Raw genomic sequence first — 24,481 nt, 5'->3', positions numbered from 1 at the left:
AAATTACAATCCAGGTTGGCGAAATCATCCAAATTTTAGTTGGAGGAATGATATGCTGCACAATTTTCAACCACATTTCCAAAATCAACAAAATTTTCAAAATTATGCACCTTATGTTCCTCCACCTAAAAGGAACTTGGAAGATATATTGAATTCTTTCATTGCAAAGCAAGAGTCTATCAATACTCAAACTGCTCAAACCATGACAGATTTGAAAGATACTCTTGCTAAATTTGCATCTGCACTTAATGATCATGAAAAAGGTAAATTTCCTTCACAACTACAGCCTAATCCCAAGGATCATCATTCACAAACTGGAACTTCTGGAACTCAACCGATGGATCAGGTAAAATCTGTTATTACCCTTCGAAGTGGTAAGGTTGTGGAAAAATCCTTTCTTGAACCTTGTGAAGATGATGATAAATTAACTCCAAAGAGTAAGGAAGTGGAACCCATAACTTGCGAAGAGGAGGTTCAACAGACAGTGTCACCACCATTCCCTCATGCATTGAAAAATACAAAAAAATCAAATTTGAATTCTGATATATATGATATTTTTAAACAAGTAAAAGTTAATATTCCTTTATTAGATGCAATAAAACAGGTACCATCATATGCCAAAATTTTTGAAAGACTTGTGCACTGTGAAAAGAAAATTGAATGTGAAAAAGAAAGCATTTTTAGCCGAACAAGTAAGTGCAATCATTCAAAATAATAATACTTTGAAATACAAAGACCCTGGTTGTCCTACTATTTCATGTATTATTGGAGAACAAAAGATTAAGAAAGCCTTGCTTGATCTTGGAGCTAGTGTGAATTTACTTCCATATTCAGTTTATCAATAACTCAATCTAGGCGAGTTAAAATCTACTTCGGTAACAGTTTTACTTGCCGATAGATCTGTTAAAGTGCCAAGAGGTATGGTAGAAGACGTGTTGGTCCAAGTTGATAACTTTGTATATCCTGTCGATTTCATAGTTTTAGATACACACCTATCGAAGCTTGTAATGCAATTCCTGTAATTCTGGGTCGTCCATTTTTAGCAATTTCTAATGCTCTTATAAATTGCAGGAATGGAATAATGAGGTTGTCATTTGGTAACATGACCTTGGAGCTTAATGTTTTTAATCTTTATAAGCAACCACATGACAAAGGAGATGAAAATGAAGATGAAAATCTTATTGAAACTCTTGTGGACGAAAAATTCAAGAAGAGAGTACTCGTAATCAATTAGATATTTGTTCAATTGAAACTTTTAAATAAAATATTGAAATTGATCTTGATGATTTTATCAGGTATCACTCGTTGCCAGGATCAGAGAAAGAATTTGAGGCAAAATATGAGAACAAAGACGAACCACCCATATTGGAGTTAAAACCCTTGACAGAAGAATTGAAGTATGCATTTCTTGGAGAAGATGAAACATATCCGGTGGTAATTTCTTCCAAACTAGCAAGTTATCAAGAAGGTAAATTAGTTGATATGCTTAAAAGACATAAAAATGCAGTTGGTTGGACACTAAAAGATCTCAAGGGCATTAATCCACTAATTTGAACTCACAAAATTCACTTAGAAGAAAATGCAAAAACATCTCAACACCACAAAGGAGATTAAATCAACACATGAAAGATGTTGTGAAAACTGAAGTTCTCAAACTACTTGATATTGGGATTATCTACCCTATTTCTGATAGTAAGTGGGTAAGCCCAACACAAGTAGTTCCAAAAAATCTGGCATCATAGTGATTAAAAATAAAAAAGGTGAATTGTTACAAGTCGAGTCTCATCTAGTTGGCGGATGTGTATTGATTATAGAAAATTAATGACGCCACTAGAAAAGATCATTTCCATTACCATTTTTGGATCAAATTTTAGAAAGAGTAGCAGGTCATCCATACTACTGTTTTCTTGATGGATATTAAGGTTATTATCAAATTCCCATTGCACTCGAAGATCAAGATAAAACTACATTCACATGTCCTTTTGAAACATTTGCATTTAGAAGGATACCATTTGGATTATGCAATGCCCCACCAACATTTCAAAGATGTATGCTAAGAATTTTTAGCGACATGTTTGAAAATTGTTTGGAGATTTTCATGGATGATTTAACTGTTTTTGGGAATACATTTGATAATTGTCTTGAAAATTTGGAAAAAGTTTTAAAAAGATGCGAGGAAAAATGTCTTATTTTAAATTGGAAAAAATGTCATTACATGATTACTTCTGGGATTGTTTTGGGACATGTCGTGTCATCTCATGGAATTGAAGTTGATAAAGCCAAAGTTGATGTCATTGCCAATTTACCCCCTCCAAAAACGATTAAAGAAATTCGCTCATTTTTGGGACATGCTGGATTTTATAGGAGGTTTATAAAGGACTTTAGTTCTATCTCTAAACCCATTTGTAACCTTTTAACAAAAGACACTGCATTTGAGTGGACTCAAGAATGTCAAAATGCTTTTGATAAAAGCGTTCGACATTTAACATCAGCTCCTATCATGCAACCTCCTGATTGGTCTTTACCATTTGAAATCATGTGCGATGCGAGGAATTATGCAGTCGGTGCAGTACTGGGTCAAAGAAGAAACGGTAAGCCTTACGTGATATATTATGCAAGTAGAACTTTAAACAATGCTCAAATGAATTACTCCACAACTGAAAAAAAAACTATTTGCTGTAATATTTGCATTAGATAAATTTCGTTCTTATTTGATTGAATCAACGACTATTGTGTTTACTGATCATTCTGCTATTAGATATTTGTTGACCAAACATTATGCAAAGCCACGACTGATACGATGGATTTTGTTGCTCCAAGAATTTGACATCGTGATAAAAGATAAAAAAGGAACCGAGAATGTCGTAACCGATCATTTATCGAGACTAGTAACAGGATCATCTTGTGAAATGATACCAATTAACGATAATTTTCCTGATGAACATCTATTTTCAGTTACTAGTACACCTTGGTTTGCTAACATAGTAAATTTTCTTGTGACAGGAAAAATGTCACTGCAATGGAGTTCCCAAGATAATAGAAAATTTTTGAATGAGGTAAAAAACTTTTATTGGGATGATCTGTATCTGTTCAAGTATTATCCAGATCAAATTTTTCGACGTTGCATACCCGACAATGAGGTAAGTAGTGTCATTAAATTTTGTCATTCAGAAGCATGCGGAGGACATTTTTCTTCAAAGAAAACGGCTGCAAATATCTTGCAGTGTGGATTTTATTGGCCCACTTTGTTTAAAGACACCCACAAAATCTGCAAGATCTGTGAAAATTGTCAAAAATTGGGTGCAATTTCAAAAAGAAACATGATGCCTTTGAATCCTATCATTGAAATTGAAATCTTTGACTGTTGGGGAATTGATTTTATGGGACCTTTTCCACCATCGTTTGGATACTTGTATATTTTAGTTGCAGTTGATTATGTTTTCAAATGGATAGAGGCAATTCTATGTCGAACAAATGATCATAAAATCGTCATCAAATTTTTGAAAGAAAATATTTTTAGTAGATTTGGAATTTCTCGAGCCATGATAAGTGATGGGGAACTCACTTTGTTAATAAACTATTTAATTTATTAATGAAAAAATATGGTATTACTCACAAAGTAACTACTCCTTGTCATCCTCAAACAAATGGACAAGTTGAATTAGCTAATAGGGAGATAAAGAAAATTTTGGAAAAAACTGTTAACTCAAATAGAAAAGATTGGTCTCTGCGACTTAATGATGCACTTTGGGCATATCGAACAGCTTTTAAAACATCATCGAATATGTCTCCCTATAGTTTGTTTTATGGAAAACATTGTCATTTGCCTGTGGAATTGGAACATAAAGCTTATTGGGATATCAAAACTTTTAATTCAAGCATGGATGATTGCAACAAATTGCGCAAATTGCAACTTAATGAACTTGATCTCCTCAGAAATGAAGCGTATGAGAATTCAATGATTTATAAAGCAAAAATCAAATCATTTCATGATAAAACAATTCTTAGAAAATCTTTTGAGATTGGTAAAAAACTTTTTCTTTATAATTCTTGACTTCACATATTCCCAGGAAAATTACGATCAAGATGGACAGGCCCATATGTTGTAAAGCATGTGTATCCTTATGGAGCTGTGGATATTGAAAATCCTAAAAATTGTGATGTTTTTAAAGTATATGGACAAAGGCTTAAACCATTTTTAGAAAATGAAATCTTTCAAGAAGAGTTTATTTCCCTTTCTGATTCCTAAATTTTTATGTTGCATTTAATTTTGTTTGTTTTTATTTCAGGTTTCCTTAATCTTTTTATTTTTCCGGTTAAATGGCGGATAACGGTACTCCATGACTCTCATAGTCGGTTAAATCAGTTTCCCACAATTGCTGATACAAAATAAAAAAAATCATTTCTTTTCTTTTCAAAATGGATGAAAATCTCTCAAAATTTGTCAATATTTTCCCTCTGTTTCTGAAAATGTTCTAAGAAAAATTTATGCAGGTAGGTGTGAAAGATTGAGATTGCTAATGAAAAAAGGAATTCCAGAAGATATTCGTCTTGTAATAGAAGCTAAGATCCGATTAGGAGGAGAAGTTCCACAATCATTGCTCATTCGGTATTTGCCTGGATTAGGAAAAAGCACTTATGTGAAAAAACGAAGGGCCAAAAGGTTAGAGGTTTGTCATAAGTGTGCAAGATGGACTTGTGACAAACGATGTAGAACTTTGGGATGTATTTCCAATAACAGAGAAGATAAAATTGGTTTCATTAAGAATGGACTGAGTAAGGAGTCATTAGATAACATCTTATTGACTCTTGAGACGCATTCTAGTGGACATGTGCATATTGAACTTCTCTGTTTATGGAAACAATTTCAAGATGAGCGTCATAGTCTTGGAAATCCGACTAAAAAAGACCCTGTTTGCCAATTTATAAGAAAGTTGGATGGGAAGCATATCCTCGACTCATAGAAGGCGTTGAAGCCGTTTCTGGACGTAAAACCAGAGGAAAATTGTGAGCCACAATCACACTACTGTTTATATGCATGTGTGTCATTATTATTTTTACTGTTTATTCTGCTTACAGCTATGACCCATAGTTTTGTCATGATAACATATTACCCCTATAAAATCTCTCATCTTTCTCTCTATTTTTGCAGACCAAAAAGAAAGTAAAAACATGGTTGGATCCTCTGCACAAACATTGAAAAATATTTGTGTATTTTGTGGGTCGAGTCCTGGAAAAAATGAAGTATTTGTAGAAGCAGCGAATAATCTTGGAAAAATATTGGCTTAGAGAAAAATTCACTTGGTATATGAGGGAGGTAATATTGGGTTAATGGGATATGTTTCAACATCTGCTCATCTTGGAGGTAGTCAGGTTTTGGGTATTATTCCTACAATTTTAGTTGAAGGAAATATTACAGGTGTTACGATTGGGGAGGAATTAAAAGTTTCTTCTATGTATGAAAGAATCACCAAAATGATTGAAAATTCTGATGCTTTTATCGCACTACCAGGTTGTTTTGGTATATTAGAAGAAATTTTTTACACTGTTTCTTGGGCACAACTTAATATTCATAATAAACTTGTGGGCTTGTTGAATATCAATAATTATTATGACATTTTGTTGACATTTCTTGATAAAGCTGTGGAACATAATTTCATTTCAGAAAATTCACGACGGATGCTCATTTGTGCTTCGACTGCCGACCAATTAATTGATGATTTGGAAGCTTTTGTTTATAAGCCTGATCTGATGATAACAAATATCAATTGGTCGCAATCAAGCAGTAAGAAAAGAAAGTTGGATCATTGATTCAAAATCGTGGATTGGTTTGCATTTGTTTCAGTTTGTTATCTTCAATAAAATTCCAGGTGATATCTCTTTCATTATTTACTCTTATTAATAGTTATTTTGACATTAGGGACAATGACATATTCTGATTGGGGGGAGAACAAACTTAAAAATTTTAAAAAAAAATTAAAAAAAAATTATTTAAAATAAAAACATGTTTATTGTTTGTATATTAGTAATTTTGCAAAAATATCATACATTACATGTTTGAAAGGTTTAGATTAGAAATTGTAATAATCTATCTAAAGATGTTTAAATTTTTATTTGAAAAAAAAGTCAATTTTAATATTTTGATCACTATAAAAATATAATTTATGAAATCTTTTTGAATGATTAACTATTGTGATAAAATCAGTTATTAAAGTATATGGCTTAAGATATACCTGATAAGAGTGCTTAAAATTTTTAAACTCACACATATTTTGTGAGTGAGTGGAGATGATTGAGAAAACAGCTTACGAGCCTTTGTTGATCATCAGAGAGGCTATCTATTGTTTAGATATTGAGTTCTTATTTTGAAAAAAAAATTGATATTTCCTGAAAAAAAAAGAAAAAAAAAGATGTTGATGATCTATGTAATTTTTAAGTTATATGCTGCGACCCATTTATCTCTCATAAAAATACAAATAAAAAAAGAAAAAAAAGAAAGAAAGAGAGAAATACATTGTACAAATTAAATAAATATATGGTCAAAAAGCATAAACTTAATCTGATTCCACTAAAAAAAAAGGAAGTTAGCGACGGTCAAAATCGTCGCTAAAATCGTCGCTACAAGGGTATGGCGACGGTTTTAACGACGGTTTACATGTCCGTCACGGGAAATCGCGTCGCCTTCTATAGCGATGGTTTCTCAATAACCGTCGTTAATATGGCGACTGTTTTTTTAAGAACACCGTCGCTTTGAGTAGCGACGGTTAACATAAACACCGTCGCTAAGTTAAGCAACGGTTATAAACAAACCGTCGCTAAAATAAGCGACAGTTTTGTCAAAAACCGTCGCTACAATAGGCGACGGTGTTGTCAAAAACCGTCGCTCTAATAAGCAACGGTTTTGTCATAAACCATCGTAAAAATAAGCGATGGTTCTGTCGAAAACCGTCGCTATAATAAGCGACGTTTTTTTTTTTGAAAAAACCGTAGATTCATGAAGCGAAGGTATTTAATCAAAATACTACGCAAAATTTCATAAATAAAATACTACGCAAAAATAAAATATTAAATTTTCTGTAAAAAAACGCTTTAAAAACCTGACGTGCGCGGAGATATGCAGATCTACGTAACGTTGAAAGATCACACCGACGAGCAAATCTACAAAATTAATACCAAAAAATGTTCGCAAACCTCGGTATATATAGAACCATAGCGACGGTTTTTGCAAAAACTGTGGGTGCTAGCGACGCTTGCAATTGGAACCGTCTCCATTGGCGACGGTTTTTTGAGAACCTTCGCCGATCTAGATTGACGACGGTTTAAGTACAACCGTCGCTATTGGCGACGGTAAAGAAAACCGTCGCTATGAGCGACAGTTTACAAAAACCGTCGCCGAATTCAGTGACGGTTTTATTCTAAAACTGTCGCTTTTTTTTTTCTTTAAAAAAATTTTCTTAAATACGTAGTTATATAAAAATATATTTTGTCAAGTATAATTGAAAAAAATTAACAACAACATTTGAGAAATGTAATCATAATACTAATCTACAAATAATAATACAAGTGTTTGGTACAAATGTCATAAAACAAATCAGAAAAAAACGTGGATGCGGTGACTGGGATTCGATCTCTTAGCATGGCGTTCTTCGACAACTGACTGACACCCGATGACCCAACACGTCAACTCGGAGTCATCTCATCTAGATATAAGGTGCTGGCCATCGACCCACACCTATACATCCTCCCCTTCTTCTTCCCCACAACCAGAGTCTTGAACATGCTGTTCACCGACTATTGGCTGGGACAGCTTTGATTTTTTGTCATCGACTCAACCATGTAGCGCTCCATCTCCTCCTGTGATGTTGATAAAAAATGAATCATATCGATTTTTCATAATGTAACGTTAATGTGAATAACGAAATTTCATAAACTTACGTGGTGTAGGCGGGATCGCGGGTCAACGAACGATCACTAAATTGTTGAAAGAAAAAATTCGTAGCGACGGTTTTTTGCAAAAAAATGTCGCTTTTAGCGACGGTTTAGGTCTAACCGTCGCTAATAGCGACGATTTCAGACAAACGGTCGCTAACAGAGATCGGCGACGGTTATGGTTTAGCCGTCGCTATTGGCAACGGATAAAAAATATTGTCGCCTTCTATTGCGACGGTCTCGTTTTTAGTAATATACTGTCGCCTTCTATTGCGACGGTCTAGTTTTATACCGTCGCACATGGCAACGGATAAAAAACCCTTCGCCTAATATGGCGACGGACATAATTATTATCTTCGCTAAAGGCGACGGTCAAAAATCTCGTCGCACAAAATGGCGACAAGTCTGTTCTAACTGTCGCAAAATAGCGACGGGTGTTCAAAGACCGTCGCTATTTCAGCGACGGTGTTTGAATAACAGTCGCTATGGTAGCAATGGTTGTCGATAAACCGTCGCTTAATTTATTAGGCGACAGTTTTGTGTAAAATCGTCGCTTATAAGGCGACGGGATAAACCGTCGCTACAGGAGCAACGGTTTGTGTAAAACCGTCGCTATGCCAACCGTTTTTTTGTAGTGTTCCATGATGTAAAAAAAAGATCAGGAAAAAAAATATAATAAGAACAACTGGATTTTGAATCAATGGATTTCCTATCTTTTGATTAGTTTGGCTCGTTTGTCTGTCTGCATTCTGTAAACCATTTTCTTGAGCATTTATCTGTATTCCAACTCCATGAGAGAAATCATTCCCATAAATTGAAACACTTATTAACCTATGAGGATATGGAGTTGAGACTCTTACTAGGAATTTCTGTAGGCCATATACATTTATCTACCTCAAAATAAGCTTTGAATTGATCAGTTCAGATTATTTCATAAATTATAATTATAATGATCTTGATATAACTTTGACAGTTTTCAAATTTAATTTAAACACTTGGATAGTTCTGATTACATTTCTATTTAAATTAATCAATATGTTTTGTGTTGCTATTAACGTTTAAATTGCTAGGGACTAGCAATAAGTTGGTTGGGAAGTGTGATAAAGATAAAAAATTGTATATTAATTAAATGTTTTATAATATAAATATATAGTTTTTGTTTTATTAAATGTTTTAATATTATATGTTTTATAATAAATTGTATAAAATATAAGTTGTTGTGTAATTATAAGTTTTTACTATTTTTTACAGGTTCGATAAAACAAGAATAACCTTGGCGTTGCAAATGTGATTAAGATGATTCTTGGACCTGTAGAAAGTTGATTTTAATATCTACAATATCTGTGGCAAGCATGAGATAAAAATCTTCTCACAAGTGGGATCAAATTAAGCAACAAATAAAGTTACCAAAGAAGTGGCAGTTTTACCATGCTCTAGCATTTTGACCATATCTCTCAAATTACTTGGTCAAATGGTTAAAAAAAATACCACAATTCAAACAACTCAGATATCTACATGTTTTGTTTTATGTGGAGAAGAAAATTCGGATGGGAAGATTTTCAAAAGTGATGTGTATTAAAATATTAATTTCTTGGAACACCAATGAAGACTTATGTGTAAAAATAATATTTTATTTGTGGTTGTCTCTCCAAATTTGGCTATAAATAGGGGTGCATTGTAATGTATTGAAATATCCCTCATTTTATGAACAAACCTTTGAGTTCATAATATTTCTCTCTTTGTTTTTCCTTTATTTCTTCATTTAAATATAATTAGCATGTTAAATTCATATTCAAAGTTTTACACTTTGAATAATGAGTAGCTAACTTCCCAAAGTTGAGATGAAAAGGGGAAACTCTTGGCATGATAATAAGGTTATTAAAAGGTAAGAATCTATGTTTTATATTATTTAATCATTATTTATTGTTTATGTTATTTTTATTTCTTTAAGTATTATTATACCCTACTTATAAGTGGGAGTTTTGATTTATTGTTGCTATATGTTACACTAAATTCTTGGAACAATTTAAATATTAGTTTAGTATTACCAACCATTTAAAGTGGATGCCTTGATTTATTATATATGAATATATCATAATATTAATTTCTTGGTACCATTTAAATGTTTGTTTGGTTTTACCAGCCATTTAAAGTGAATGTCTTGATTTATTATATATTAATATCATAATATTAATTTCTTGGTACCATTTAAATGTTTGTTTGGTATTACCAACCATTTAAAGTGGGGACCTTGATTTATTGTTTACAAATATATATATAGCACAATAAATACTTGACAACATTTACAAGTTTTGGTATATATTATATACTTATAAGATAAGAATATATAACATAATATAAATATGATTATTTAATATATATTGGAACCATTTTATTAAGTGGATTTCAATAATGTTCATTAATGATAACTTTATTAAATACCAAGAGTGGATCCTTTAATCTCAACTACTTAAATTAAAATTTGAACAATTAAAAATTACCAATTAAAGTTTCAAACCATTAAAAGAAAAAAAAAAGATATTGTAGTGGACTTGTAATTACCTTAGCTTCCATGTGAATACGATATTCGGACTCACCGAATTATACTACTTGTGGACAACCTGCTCTTGGGAGTGCAACAATCAAAGTCGCAACAATATGGCTCTTTAAGAGGCACTCTATGGAAGAAAGTGTAGATAGCCGATTCATTGGGATGATGTTGGAGAAAGAATTGAAATCGGGCCCAAGATTGTTCAGCAGACTACTGATGTAGTAGTCAAAATCCGTGATATGATGAAGACTGCTCAGAGCCGACAAAAAATTATTGTGACAAGAGAAGAATGGATCTCGAGTTTATGTTGGAGACCATGTATTCATGAAAATAATACACATGAAGGTTGTCATGAGATTTGGCAAGAAGGGCAAGCTTAGTCCGATACTCATTGGACTGTTTAAGATCTTAGACATAGTGGAAGCATTGACATACCGAGTGGCTTTGTCGCCTAATATTGCAGGAGTACACAATGTGTTCCACCTATTTATGCTTCACAAGTACATGTCAAATCCTTCACATGTGCTGGATTTTGAGCCACTACAGCTTATGCCAAACCTGTCATACGAGGAGAGGCCTACACAGATCTCAAGCAAACAAGAGAGGAAGCTGTGAAACAAGGTGATAAAGATGTTCAAATTCAAGTGGCTGAATCACATCAGGGAGGGCAATACTTGAGAGACTGAGACTGATATGAGCAGTCGCTACCCATGGTTATTCGGTAAGCTTTAATTTTGAGGATGAAATTCCATCTAAGGGAGGAGGAATTGTAATGTCTGAAATCCACTCATGTAAACTACATGCTTAAAAATATTTAATGTAATAAAATAATTTAAATAAATGATATAAATTAATAATTTATTTTATTTCAAAGTAATTATATCTTTATGTTCGAAATTGCCTTATTTTATTGAAATTGAGGATTTTAAGGCGAATATCTGATGCTTGGTCGAGGGAAGGAGAAAACCTAGGGTTCCAAGCAGCTACAGCTTCTGAGACCTAGCTGCACAAAAACCAGTAGAAAACATGATTTTATAGTGAGGAAATGGGAGAAAAGTTGTCTCCCGATCATGCTCTCCGCTCATTTGCGTCAGTATTCAAATTTCGAGCGTTTTTAACGCAAAGACAAATTCTAAATCATTATTTTTGCACCATTCAAATCATATTATGTGTGTTGTTGATGTCTTGCATGATAAACGATTTGTAGCCATGGTTTTGGGCAATGAATTTTAAAGAGTCTAAAAAAATGGAAATTTCAGCAAGTTTCAAATTTTACTCTTTGTTATTTTAAATTATGTGATTTATAGTTCATTTTCTCGAAATATTGTCAACTGATGCTTTGTAGTACTCGGTACTATCTTCGATTGTATAGTGTTGGGGATCGATGTAGAGTTTAGAGTGGGGGTGAATAAACTCTTCTCCTTTGATGATAGTTTATGCAAAGGGTGCTAAAATCCTATTAGAGATTGTAGCTGTTCTTGTTCAATAGTACGTCCAGCAGATCACAATTGAAAGTGCGGAAACAATCTGATGGAGTAAGGTGAGAAGCAGTAATAGCAGTAGGTAGTGACACAGTAGTTGTTTCTATAAGTTCGAAGATAAAATATTCTACGTCTCCCCTTCTTCTGTTTCCAGAAGGTATCACTAAAAGACTTTGGTTTTGTAGTACACACTTGTACACACCCACTTCAGCAGGACTTATCTATTGCCTACTGAAACTCTTAGCAACTCGATACAATAGTTCATTATAGCAATGTTCTGGAAAAGACTCTTTTCCAGTTTACAAACTCTTCTACAATAATATTATAAAGTTTTTTTGAAAAGATGAAGAAACAGCAATACAAAATGATCTCCAAAGATCAGATGTAAAATATGATGCGTGTACTGCTTTTCTGCAAGTTTGAGCTTTTGAAGATAATGAAAATTTCACGGTTGCTCAATGTATCGTTGGATGGATAAGAATGATCAGCGTTGTTATCTAAATGATTTTGATCCATATATATAGGTAACTTGAGTCCAACGTCCATAATCAGAGATTGTCTCATGTTCTCTGATACAATCAGTTTTATTACCGAAATAGGTTCCTGCATAAGAGCTACAGAACAATCAGTCCTGTTTTATACTAAAATCGGTAAAGCGTATTAAATGACTTAGTCTAGCATTTAATGGTGCAATAAATGCTTGGTACTAGATAAGATAACGGTAACAATTAAGATTGAAACAATCGAGTAGAAAGCCGTTAAGTGCTGATCCAGTAGAACTAAGTTCTGCTAAGCCGTTGAGTATTAACTAAAATACTGCTTCTGATAGAGCAACTCAAAAGCTACTATTTTTCATAATCTTCTGGTTGATATAATTCCTACTGGTTTTAATACTTATCACCACAATAAAGTTAAGTCTAACAATTTCCCCCTTTGTGGTGATGCCAAAACCTAGAGGTTTGTAGCCATAAATAATACGACAGATAGTAACTAAAACCAAATGATTTAATAAGTAAATAAGCATCTTAAACAGAGTTTGAAAAACAGTAGAAAAATTCAGTCATCTGTTCCAATATCTCGAAACAGAGTATCCTCATCCTGAGCATCTTGGTTCCTGTTAGATGGTTCTCCCTGATCTTCTTGTTCTGCTTGAACTCTTCCTCTTTGTTCTTCTTCCCCCTTTTTGGCATCATTAACAATGACCCGAGCAATTAAATCATCCATGCGTCCAGACAAGTTTTGAATTCCATTCGTCAACATTTCAAGATATGGAGCCTGAGTAGAAACTCGTTCCTGAAGAGTAGTGAGAGATTGAGATTGAGACTCAATCTTGGCATCCATAGATTGCATGGTGGTGGAGAACGAACGAATAAGTGCATCATGATCAGTGAGGCATTGAGAAATATCATTCTGTCCGAGCACGAGAGTACTGTAACCATTGGAAATGGACTGTCTGAACACGATGGTCTCAACATGCATTCTGCTCACAGATTCTGCCGTTTTGAAGATTTCCTTTGATATACGGTCTCGAAAGAACTGAGAACCACTTACTTCTGCGGTATGTTCATGAGATAGTCTTCGAACTATATCGGAGAGATTGTTGAGATTCCTCTGTAGAATATCTATCTCATTCTCGATATTGAATGGTTCTAGTTCTGGTGACGGAGTCCTTTTGAGCATTCGTTGCCTTATTTCAGCAAGGCGATCATCATGAGCAGTTTGTTCAAGTGTGAATAATGCTAATGCAGTAGAAGGTTGAACTATTGGCTAAGCAGAGGAAGTGATAACATCTGTGGGATCGGCAGAGGGGCCAGGTTCAGCAATGCTTACTTCTGGATCAGTAGGAAGGTGTGGTGCTGCAGTAGTGTCCTTAGGAGTAGAGAGATCAGTTCCTTCAGCAGCTGTAGAAACAAGAACTGTGTTAACATCAGGTTGAATCTCTTCAGAAATTTCCAGTGGGTGTTTGATGGAAGCATGTTCAAATTGCTGAAGCAGAAGAGCTTCCATTTCTGTTTTGTATTCAGCAGAGAAGTTCTCTAGATTAGGCAATAATGAGGAAGGAGCAGCATCTGATTCTGCCATGGTTTTATCTGCTTGAAGAGAAGATGGCTGAACAAAATCACCAACTTGATCTGCTGGTGGTACAGTAGAGGATGTAGAAACAATTGATTGAATGACTTCTTCCACTGAGGCCAGTTCATGAACTGATAGCAAAGATAAAGATGGAGTAGGCTGCTTCGTCGTTGCAGGAGTACTGGGAACTTGAGCTTCTGGTGAAGCTGGGGTCCGATCCTCAACTGTCTGATTCTGAGAAAATTCAGGAACAAAGCCTACAAAATACTGAGTTGGCTTTCCAAAATCCTGTTCTTGAGCGAGAATTAGCTCATTCATCTGTCTCAATTTTGCAGTCAGAGTGTCGATAACCTGTTTGTCTTGAGCAGCAGTGGGAATTATTGGATCAAAGTTTGATGCGACGGTTTTCAAAACTGATGTCAACTTTTGACATTTCAGTTGCTCAAGGACGTAACTTCGTCGACGCATGGCATCAATTGAATTCTCTGTCTTTGTCAGTTCAAACACTCTCTTCTCGGCTACCATCATTTTTCGATAGGCTCCTGTCGTCTTGAAGTAGGAGAACAGATGAAAAACTCGAACTTTATGCCATTCATCAAAGAAATTTATGTCTTTTCTAGCAGAGTCTTCGATCTCTGTCAAGTGAAGTTCAATACCAGTTAGGACGAATGACTTGGATCCATGAGATTTTGGGTCTTCAATTAGCTTCCCTTTGCCTTTATCATCTACTCCAAATACAGAATTTTCCCACATGAGGTCAGGAAGAAATTCAACTTCCGGTGATGGCAACAAAATTTTTTCTATCATAAAGGGGTTTTGATCTATTGTTGTGTTCATGACTCCAGGATATTCTACAAAAGGGGCTGGTACCTATTGTGGAATAGTTTTAGTCAAACTACTACCTCCGGTTTCAAATGTGTTAGTGATGAGAGGAGCTGTGGTCTGATTATCTTGATTTGTGTAAGATGGCCTGATAACACCAGGTTCCATTCCTTGAATAGATTAATAAACCAGTTCACGCCCATGCATGATTAAGTGGTCAATGTGGATCGAAGGGTGTGATACTCCTTTTAAGAAACTAATCAATCCTCGGTCATAGAATTCATGCATGTCTAGTAAATATATAAGTGTACAGTCTCTTTCATATAGTACATGACCTAAATCTCCCTGATATGCTAGATTATCAGCCCTCATCCGTTCTTCAATAAATCCATGAAAAGTTTCAGTTGTTCCAAAGGTTTCAAAATGCTCCCGATACCTATTTACTAGGCATTTCAAATCCGAGTTTTCTTTGCTTAATTTTGCTATTTCTTCCTCCATTTGTTTGATGATTATAGTTTGTTTTTTCCTTGATGTCCCGCTAGACTCCATCATCCTGAAAGGAAACATTTCAATTATGAGGAAAACATAAAGATTAACATATGACATTCTTATAATAAACCTTAGGATCCTGTCTCTAAACTCTAAGAAACTTGGCTCTGATATCACCTCTGTGACGTCCGGTTTAGGAATTCATAATTATTCCCTTACTAAGTGCCACATTTTCTACAATCTTTCTTTATTGAACTGCTATGTTTATTTTTTACCATTTCTTATTATTAAAATGATATTGTAGATAAAATTTAAATATTTTCTACTATCATTAAAAGATTATATACAAATATATACATTCTTATTTCAAATATGTACAATTATTTTACAGCGGAAGTTTAACATTTATTTATAAACAGATCATCCCAACTTTCAAATGCTCTTATTTTAGCTTCAGTTATTTTCCTCTTGTTTCAATTCTGGGATTCCTGTGTCTGGAAATTACAATAGACGAAAAGAAACAGAGGGTTAAGTCTTTGAGAACATAGTGAGTTTAAATTAGTATATAGTTTTTAAATAAGTTAAAATAGCACTTCATCATAATTATGCATGAAGTAATAGGTATAACAATTTAGATGGTATGAATGCTATGCAATGGAATAATAGATAAATGAAAATTTCATAAATTAACATTGGTGGCTCTAATTGAGCACTTTTTACGAGCCGGGTGAACCATTCTCCGGACCGAAATATTCGGTGCGCGTTGTTCAGATGAACCATATACCCGGGACTTTTGACCCGTTGTTCGTTGGAGTCATTTTCCGGGCCGAAGCCACATTGTCCAATGGACTCAATTTCTGACCGAAATCCGTTGTTCATGACTCCATTTATTAAGGGTATATCAATCCATTCATAAATATGCAAGAAAATATATCAGTAATTGAAATGAACTGTGGATGATATTCGAACATTAAATAAATGCTATTGAAATCTCCAGGCCAAACGCCAAAGGCTTTAATAGAAGAATGAATAATAATTTCATCACCTGATAACTTACAGTTTAGGCTTGATTAGTAATCCGAGTTGCTGGAGCAAGTCCTAAAAATATATTATGAATGATATTTATATGTTAGAGTTTTAAGTAAATAGCGCATCATTTCCAGATTATTTTTGTTCAGAATTTAACCCGGTTGATTTTATTTAAGTTTGCAAAATTCATATTAATTAGAAGATATCTTTAAACATTACGAAAGTTGGCCAAAAAGTCGGAAACATCACCAGGAAAGTTCGGCCACCGGAAAAACGCCGATACGGCGGCGCGTGAGGTACACGCGCCGACAGTTCCGGCGCGTGACTGGCCTTCCGGCGACCACGCGCGGCCGGTATTTTTCCAGCTTATGTAACTTTGTAAGATCTTTAATTCTTGTGTTGAAAGTATTTTCAAATTCCTATCCGATCAATACCAGATTTAAATATCGTCTTATGGGGAACTAAGGTACTCTGGCATTTCGAAAATGTTAGTTCCGGCAATATTTTGTGACAACGGACAGTATGTACCTTATCTATGCAACAAGAGATACAACTTTTGTGTTCAAGTCAAGCTCTAGTTTGGTGTGTAGCTATAAGAAAGATGAGCGTAAATTACCTAGCTTGAAACAGGATTCCGTTGCCGTTTTTCGGAATATCTTGGCTTGATTTTCTTGTTCTTGATCAATCCTTTTACATCACCTCCAGTGCTATATTGCTTTAAGATATGAAGTGAATAGTTGCTGATTTATTGGAATTTTCGGAAAAGTTTAGAGATTTTCTTCTATTTTTTTCTTTTCTTTTTCCCCCTTCCTTTCTTTTTCTTCCGTGTCTTTCTTCTTTCCTTCGGTAGATTTGTCAATTGAGAAGAGCATTTAGATACATTTATATCCGTGAACACATAGTTATCCATATTTATTGTTTTAATTTTATTAAATGAAAAAGTTATTTATCCATAGTAATTTTTATTTTTATTAAATGGAAAAGATTATGTTTATCCAAAACTTAATATTATTATATTCTTTGAATCTAATTATTATATTACATTGAACCTATGTATTGAACCTAATTAAAAATTATCTTACATTGAACCTAATGATTATTGTATTTAATTACTTAACATATATGTTGAGCTTAATTATAATTTTTTATTATATTTTGGGTATTTGGTCTTGGAATGAGAACCTCATAGTACTTGATAAACTTTTAAGTGTATTATGATGTATTTTAATGTATTTCTAGATACTTTGGACAAATAAAATTTGTACCGAAAAAAATAATGTGGTAAAATAATAAAATGAAAATAATAAAATTTAGTTATACTGATAAATTTATGCACCTTTATGTTTAAGGTATCACAAGTTGGCTTACCGGGCACCTACTCTAACACAAACTTCACCTTTTGTTCTTCCAAAAAGTTAAGAACAAAGGGTGAATATGTTTTTCTTATAAATTTTTATCTTTTTCTGTGCATCCACATCTCAATCGTACAAGTAACATACAAATGGATGCACAGAAAAAGATGCAAGTTAACATTCTCCAGCTTGTTGTGCATCAGGGTGCCGTAAAACTTGGGTGGGTGGAAACTAAATTGTGGGGACCGGAGCGCTAATTCAATGTCTTAATCATTATTAATGTCAAATATAACAATTAAGAAAAGTGGGACTAAATTTTTTTTTCTTTTAAATATAAATGCGGAAACGTATAGTAATCTATCTGATATACATGTCAAGAGTAAAGTACAAATCATGTACTACTTGTTACTATCTCAACTAGGTTCAACGGACTATAATCCAGTGATGAATCCTATTCTGCTTCTGGGCCCAGATCTCCACGCTAACTATAATCTCTCATCCTCTTCTGATCCTGATCAGTCCACCTTTTGTCAAAACACACATACAAACAAGACAACAGCCGGAGTAACTCCGGTGAGAATTCCATTCCCAGTATAAATCATGTATACATGCATTTCATATAAACAGATATAAAAAGCATGAAATAGATATTCATAACATGTATCAAAATCAGAAGCGTAATCAATATAAACTCTGAATATAACATATATCAAATCCGACACATGAATCAACACAAACTTTGAATCACACTCAATGACTCATGGACTCTGACTCGACTCGCCCTAATCTAGGGATCCCGATCTGAATAAGAACATACACCCACCTACACTCCCGATCGGGGGTGGTGGCACGTTCTTATTCACGACTTTGGCTCTTTCCATATCGAACATCAGTAATATAAGAAACTCCAATTCTATCCACTTCGATATAACCAAACGTCCGGTGTCTTGGCGAATCAGCCACAGACTAGGCACATCAGCCTGGCATATCGGCCAAACCTCTATGACAATGTGCAATGGCCCAATGACAATTCATCACTATCGGGTACCTCTGTCAAGAGATCAATCGTCTACGACTAGGCGTATCAGCCCATGACTCAATGCATAAATCAATATACCAAAAATAACAATCACATCAATTGCAATTAATCAATGCAATAAGATGAAGTATGTGATTTTGGGAAACTCAAGTCGAATCGAACTCGAGTTGTGCAATCCTGCAACATCAATTTATACCTTTCTCTTCTCGGTCTGATGAAGTCGAAGTCTCGAAGTCAAATATGTCCATATCAATCTGAAATGACAATATCGAATACACTGTATCAATGTATAACTCAATTCAAAACCTGTTCTGATCAATACTCAAATCAAACATAATCTGATCCATATCAACGATATCATGATACAATCTCAATCAATACTGAATCTGATCAAAATCAATCTACTGATGTTTCGACGGCATAACAATACAGTCTTGATAGCCCCGTCAATCTCAACATCACAGATATATACCCACAACTCATAATCGATATCAATACGAATCAAAATCTTCAATAATAACATGTCATAACAGCAAATCTGCGCAATCTCAATCATATCACTTCCGAAAATCATAACAATTACATAAACAGTTCATTCTTCGATCTGACTTCAATTATATACTGATCAGTATACTCAGAACACATAATACAAGTCAAATCACAATTCCCCCAATATCATAATTTCAAACGATATCAGAATTCAATAAAACTTACGTCCTGTTGTAGCTGTCGTCGCTAGGAACTCGGTGCTGTACTCAGATTTAAAATCGAACGGACGAATCTTGCGTAACGTTCAAATTCTCGCACGTAAGGAACTTGGAGCTTTTCCTTTCTTCCTCGTTTCTCCCCTTTTTATTGCTGAGGAAGGAAGGAGGAAGAAAGGAAAAGCTCCAAGTTCCTTACGTGGCAAGTTTCCGGTTTGCCTGCCACGCGCATATGCACGCCCAAGGCCCGCAATATGCGCCTGGCTTTCTGCCCGGCATTCCTAAATTTATCCACTCGCGCATATGCACGCACTTGCCCCACGCATATGCGCGAGACCTACTGTCTCGGCATCTTTGGAAAATACTTCCCTGCGCATATGCGCGTCTATCTCGGCGCACATGCGCCAACTTCTCTTCCATTCTGGCACATATGCGCCCATCCATGTCGCGCATATGCGCCAACTATTCTGGACTCGGCACCTCCCTTTATGCACAGCTCGCGAATATGCGCGACCACTTCTCGCGCATATGCGCGAGGTCCTTCTGCCACTGGCGAGCATATGCGCGGCTCCTTGTCGCGCATATGCGCGAGGTATTCTGTCCTCTGCACATATTCCGTGTTTTCTTTCGTTTTTTCAGTCTAATTCATTTCTGTCTATAATCCTATCAATTATCACCAAATCATTTCAGATTACGGTAATCAAATTTTCGGGCCTTACATAAATAATCTTTCAAGAGTTTGATCACTCGATTTTTCAAATCTTTGAAGATCTCGATTATTTCTGCCAAAGTTTCTCGCTAGTGGTTGTTGACATAACTGTATGAATTGTTGAAATACGTCAAACATGTTTCTTGGATTTTTTCTTCTGCCATGGATACATGTTCCTCTTCTTGATTTCCCATTTCTCTGGAGTGACGATCTTCATCGAGGTTGGATGGGTTACCTTGTCTTGTGTGCGGTTGACGATGATTCATCTAGATTGCTGCTTGTGAATTATTTTGTGATGACGCCATCATAAGAATAAAATTTACATCATGTCTACTTTACAACAGGAGTTCAAATATAAATTTAAAATGTACTTTTTTGTTGGGGATCGATGTAGAGTTTAGAGGGGGGGTGAATAAACTCTTCTCCTTTGATGATTAGTTTATGCAAGAGGGTGCTAAAGCCGGTTAGAGATTGTAGTTGTTCTTGTTCAATAGTACGTCCAGCAGATCACAATTGAAAGTGGCGGAACAATCTGATGGAGTAAGGTGAAAACATAATGAGCAGTAGGTAGTAACACAGTAGTTGTTTCTGGAAGTTCGAAGATAAAATCTTCTACGGTCTCCTCTTCTTCTGTTTCCAGAAGGTATCAATAAAGACTTTGGTTTTTGAGTACACAATTGTTCACAACCCACTTCAGCAGGACTTATCTATTGCCTACTAAACTCTTAGCAACTCGATACAATAGTTCATTATAGCAATGTTCTGGAAAAACTCTTTTCCAGTTTACAAACTCTTCTACAATAATATTATAAAGTTTTTTTTGAAAAGATGAAGAACAACAATACAAAATGATCTCCAAAGATCAGATGTAAAATATGATGCGTGTATGCTTTTCTGCAAGTTTGAGCTTTTGAAGATAATGAAAATTTCACGGTTGCTCAATGTATCGTTGGATGGATAAGAATGATCAGCGTTGTTATCTAAATGATTTGATCCATATATATAGGTAACTTGAGTCCAACGTCCATAATCAGAGATTGTCTCCTGTTCTCTGATACAATCAGTTTTATTACCGAAATAGGTTTCCTGCATAAGAGCTACAGAACAATCAGTCCTGTTTTATACTAAAATCGGTAAAGCGTATTAAATGACTTAGTCTAGCATTTAATGGTTGCAATAAATGCTTGGTACTAGATAAGATAACGGTACTAATTAGATTGAAACAATCGAGTAGAAAGCCGTTAAGTGCTGATCCAGTAGAACTAAGTTCTGCTAAGCCGTTGAGTATTAACTAAAATACTGCTTCTGATAGAGCAACTCAAAAGCTACTGTTTGCATAATCTTTCTGGTTGATATTATTACTACTAGTTTTTAATACTTATCACCACAATAAAGTTAAGTCTAACAATTCCCCCTTTGTGGTGATGCCAAAACCTGGAGGGTTAGTAGACATAGATAGTAACTAAAACCTAGATGATTTAATAAATAATAAGCATCTTAAACAGAGTTTGAAAAATAGTAAATACAAATTCAGTCATCTGTTCCAATATCTCGAACAGAGTATCCTCATCCTGAGGATCTTGGTTCCTGTTAGATGGTTCTCCCTGATCTTCTTGTTGTGCTTGAACTCTTCGCTTTGTTCTTCTTCCCCCTCTTTTTGGCATCATTAACAATGACCCGAGCAATTAAATCATCCATGCGTCTAGACAAGTTCTGAATTCCATTCGTCAAATTTCAAGATATGGAGCTTGAGTAGAAACTCGTTCATGAAGAGTAGTGAGAGATTGAGATTGAGACTCAATCTTGGCATCCATAAATTGCATGGTGGTGGAGAACGAACGAATAAGTACATCATGATCAGTGAGGCGTTGAAAAATATCATCCTGTCCGGGCACGAGAGTACTGTAACCATTGGAAATGGACTGTCTGAACACGATGGTCTCAGCATGCATTATGCTAAAAGATTTTGCCGTGTTGAAGATTTCCTTTGATATACGGTCTCGAAAGAACTGAGAACCACTTACTTCTGCGGCACGTTCATGAGATAGTCTCCGAACTATATCGGAGAGATTTTTGAGATTCCTCTGTAGAATATCTATCTCAATCTCGATATTGAATGGTTCTAGTTCTGGTGACGGAGTCCTTTCAAGCATACGATGCTTTATTTCAGCAAGGCGATCATCATGAGCAGTTTGTTCAAGTATGGATAATGCTAATGCAGTAGAAGGTTGAACTTTTGGCTGAGCAGAGAAGTGATAACATCTGTTGGATCCGCAGAGGGGCCAGGTTCAGCAATGCTTACTTCTGGATCAGTAGGAAGGTGTGGTGCTTCAGTAGTGTTCTTAGCAGTAGAGAGATCAGTTCAAACACTCTCTTCGTCGACACATGGCATCAATTACATTCTCTTTCTTTGTCAGTTCAAACACTCTCTTCTCGGCTTGCATCATTTTTTGATAAGCTCCTGTCGTCTTGAAGTAGGAGAACAGATGAAAAACTCGAACTTTATGCCATTCATCAAAGAAATTTATGTCTTTTCTAGCAGAGTCTTCGATCTCTGTCAAGTGGAGTTCAATACAGTTAGGACGAATGACTTGGCTCCATGAGATTTGGGTTCTTCAATTAACTTCCCTTTGCCCTTATCAGAAGGAAGTAGACAGTACGGTCGGAAAGCAGAAGATCCTGAAGCAGGTTCTAAATAACAACCCAGAAGTGGGTCTAAATGCTGATGCAGTGGTTGATGCCGTAGCAGTAGAAGTTGTAGCTGGTCGATCGACAACTTCTGGTACAGATGAAGTGGCTTTAGGAAACACTTGTCGCAATGGGACAGTGTCCACGTCAGCAGTATCAACTGTTTTCTTGATGCGGAGAACAGTGCGAGGACTCTTCGTCTTGCTGATGCCAAAGGTATAGATTCTGAAACAGGAGCGGCAGACTCCTTAGAAACGGTTTTATCAGAACCAGTGGTGATGACCACTCTTTTTCTCTTAATTTTCTTTTGAGGTGCCATAGCCTCAGCTTGAGCATCTCCTTCTTTTTTCATCGAAACAAATTCAGCCACAGTTGGCTTCGGTGAAGAGCAAGCATGTTGTCAGCGTTTCATAGTGACTAAGAAGCATCTTGTTCAGTGCTGAATGGAAAACCAGATCCTTAACATCTGGCTAATTTGAACAAAAACCAGAACTCTTCCTTGGTAATCATTTCTTTCATTACTCGAAACAAGACACGACTCCAATCCATCTTAATCCCTGAAGTGATAGCAACCATCACTTGAACTTTTTCTTTGGTCAGCTTATCAAACGTACCGGCCTTGACCAACAGTGCCTTTGCGACAATGTCAGCAAGCACTTGATATTCTATTTTCAAAGTTTCTTGAAGCAAGATGGAGACACTTCCTCTCCAGAAGCTGAGAAAGTGCAGAGAGCAGCTGACATCTCCTGTTTAGAAATATCAGAAAGTTCAGAGGTACCTGAGTAAGGAAGGAAGAAGGTGATCCAAAAGTGCGGCGTCAATGGAGATAGATGCATCTCCTGAGAATATACAATTTCCCTTCTTCCACAGTTGCCTTAGCAAAATTCCAGAAGAGCAGTTTTATATATTACAGCAGGTGCTTCTAAGAATTTTCTGAGTCCCGATTTTTCAATGGTTTGAAACATCTTTAGGAGATTTTCATCCTTGATAGTAAGGACAGATGTGAAGTTAACCTGGTAAGCATTCAGGATGTAAGCTCCAGCCATTTCGTTTCCTGTAAAGAAAGTAGCTTCGAAGTAGATTGTGAGAGTGATTTCGAGAGAAAGCAGTAGTTAGAGAGTAAGATTCTGGAAACGTAAAAAGTGACAAGTAAAAACAAGAACGGTTAATATTCAAGAGAATGTACAGCCGTCAATGTAAACACAAGAACACGTGTCAATATGTCTACGGTTGCGTATTTGAAAATTTTAGAACGTGTCAGATTGACCAATGATTTAAAATTTTGAAATTTAGTGAAAAGAGCGGGCTGTCCAAGCGGTTACTAAAAAATCAGAAGGAGGTTTGTCGTTTTATGATAACGTCTGCTGGAAGTTTCAAAGTACTGGAATATGTGAGCACTTTGATAAAACAGTAGACTCGTTGTTTTATCGAAAAGACAAACCATCCTTTCTGCTTCTGACAGGGTAAAAATGTCAGTCTGAAAAAGACGATACTGTTCCCCCTCGATTAATGCAACTAATAAATGCAAAGATATGATATCTGAGGAAAGAGGGATGAATCTTGGTATTCGAGTAATCAGATCGCCGTCTCTTCAGCTTCCCGTGACTCTATATAA

General features: G+C 35.4%; 1 pseudogene; it reads left to right on the top strand.

Moving 5' to 3' along the window:
- Positions 1–337: 337 nt before the first annotated feature.
- LOC142541876 (uncharacterized) lies at positions 338–11,095 on the top strand (annotated as a pseudogene).
- The last annotated feature ends 13,386 nt before the right edge of the window (positions 11,096–24,481 follow it).

The sequence above is a fragment of the Primulina tabacum genome, chromosome 4, assembly GCF_025594145.1.
Source record: "Primulina tabacum isolate GXHZ01 chromosome 4, ASM2559414v2, whole genome shotgun sequence".
In the NCBI taxonomy this organism is placed as follows: domain Eukaryota; kingdom Viridiplantae; phylum Streptophyta; class Magnoliopsida; order Lamiales; family Gesneriaceae; genus Primulina; species Primulina tabacum.
Note: the sequence above shows the minus strand (reverse complement) of the source record. Positions and strands in the feature narration are given on the sequence as shown.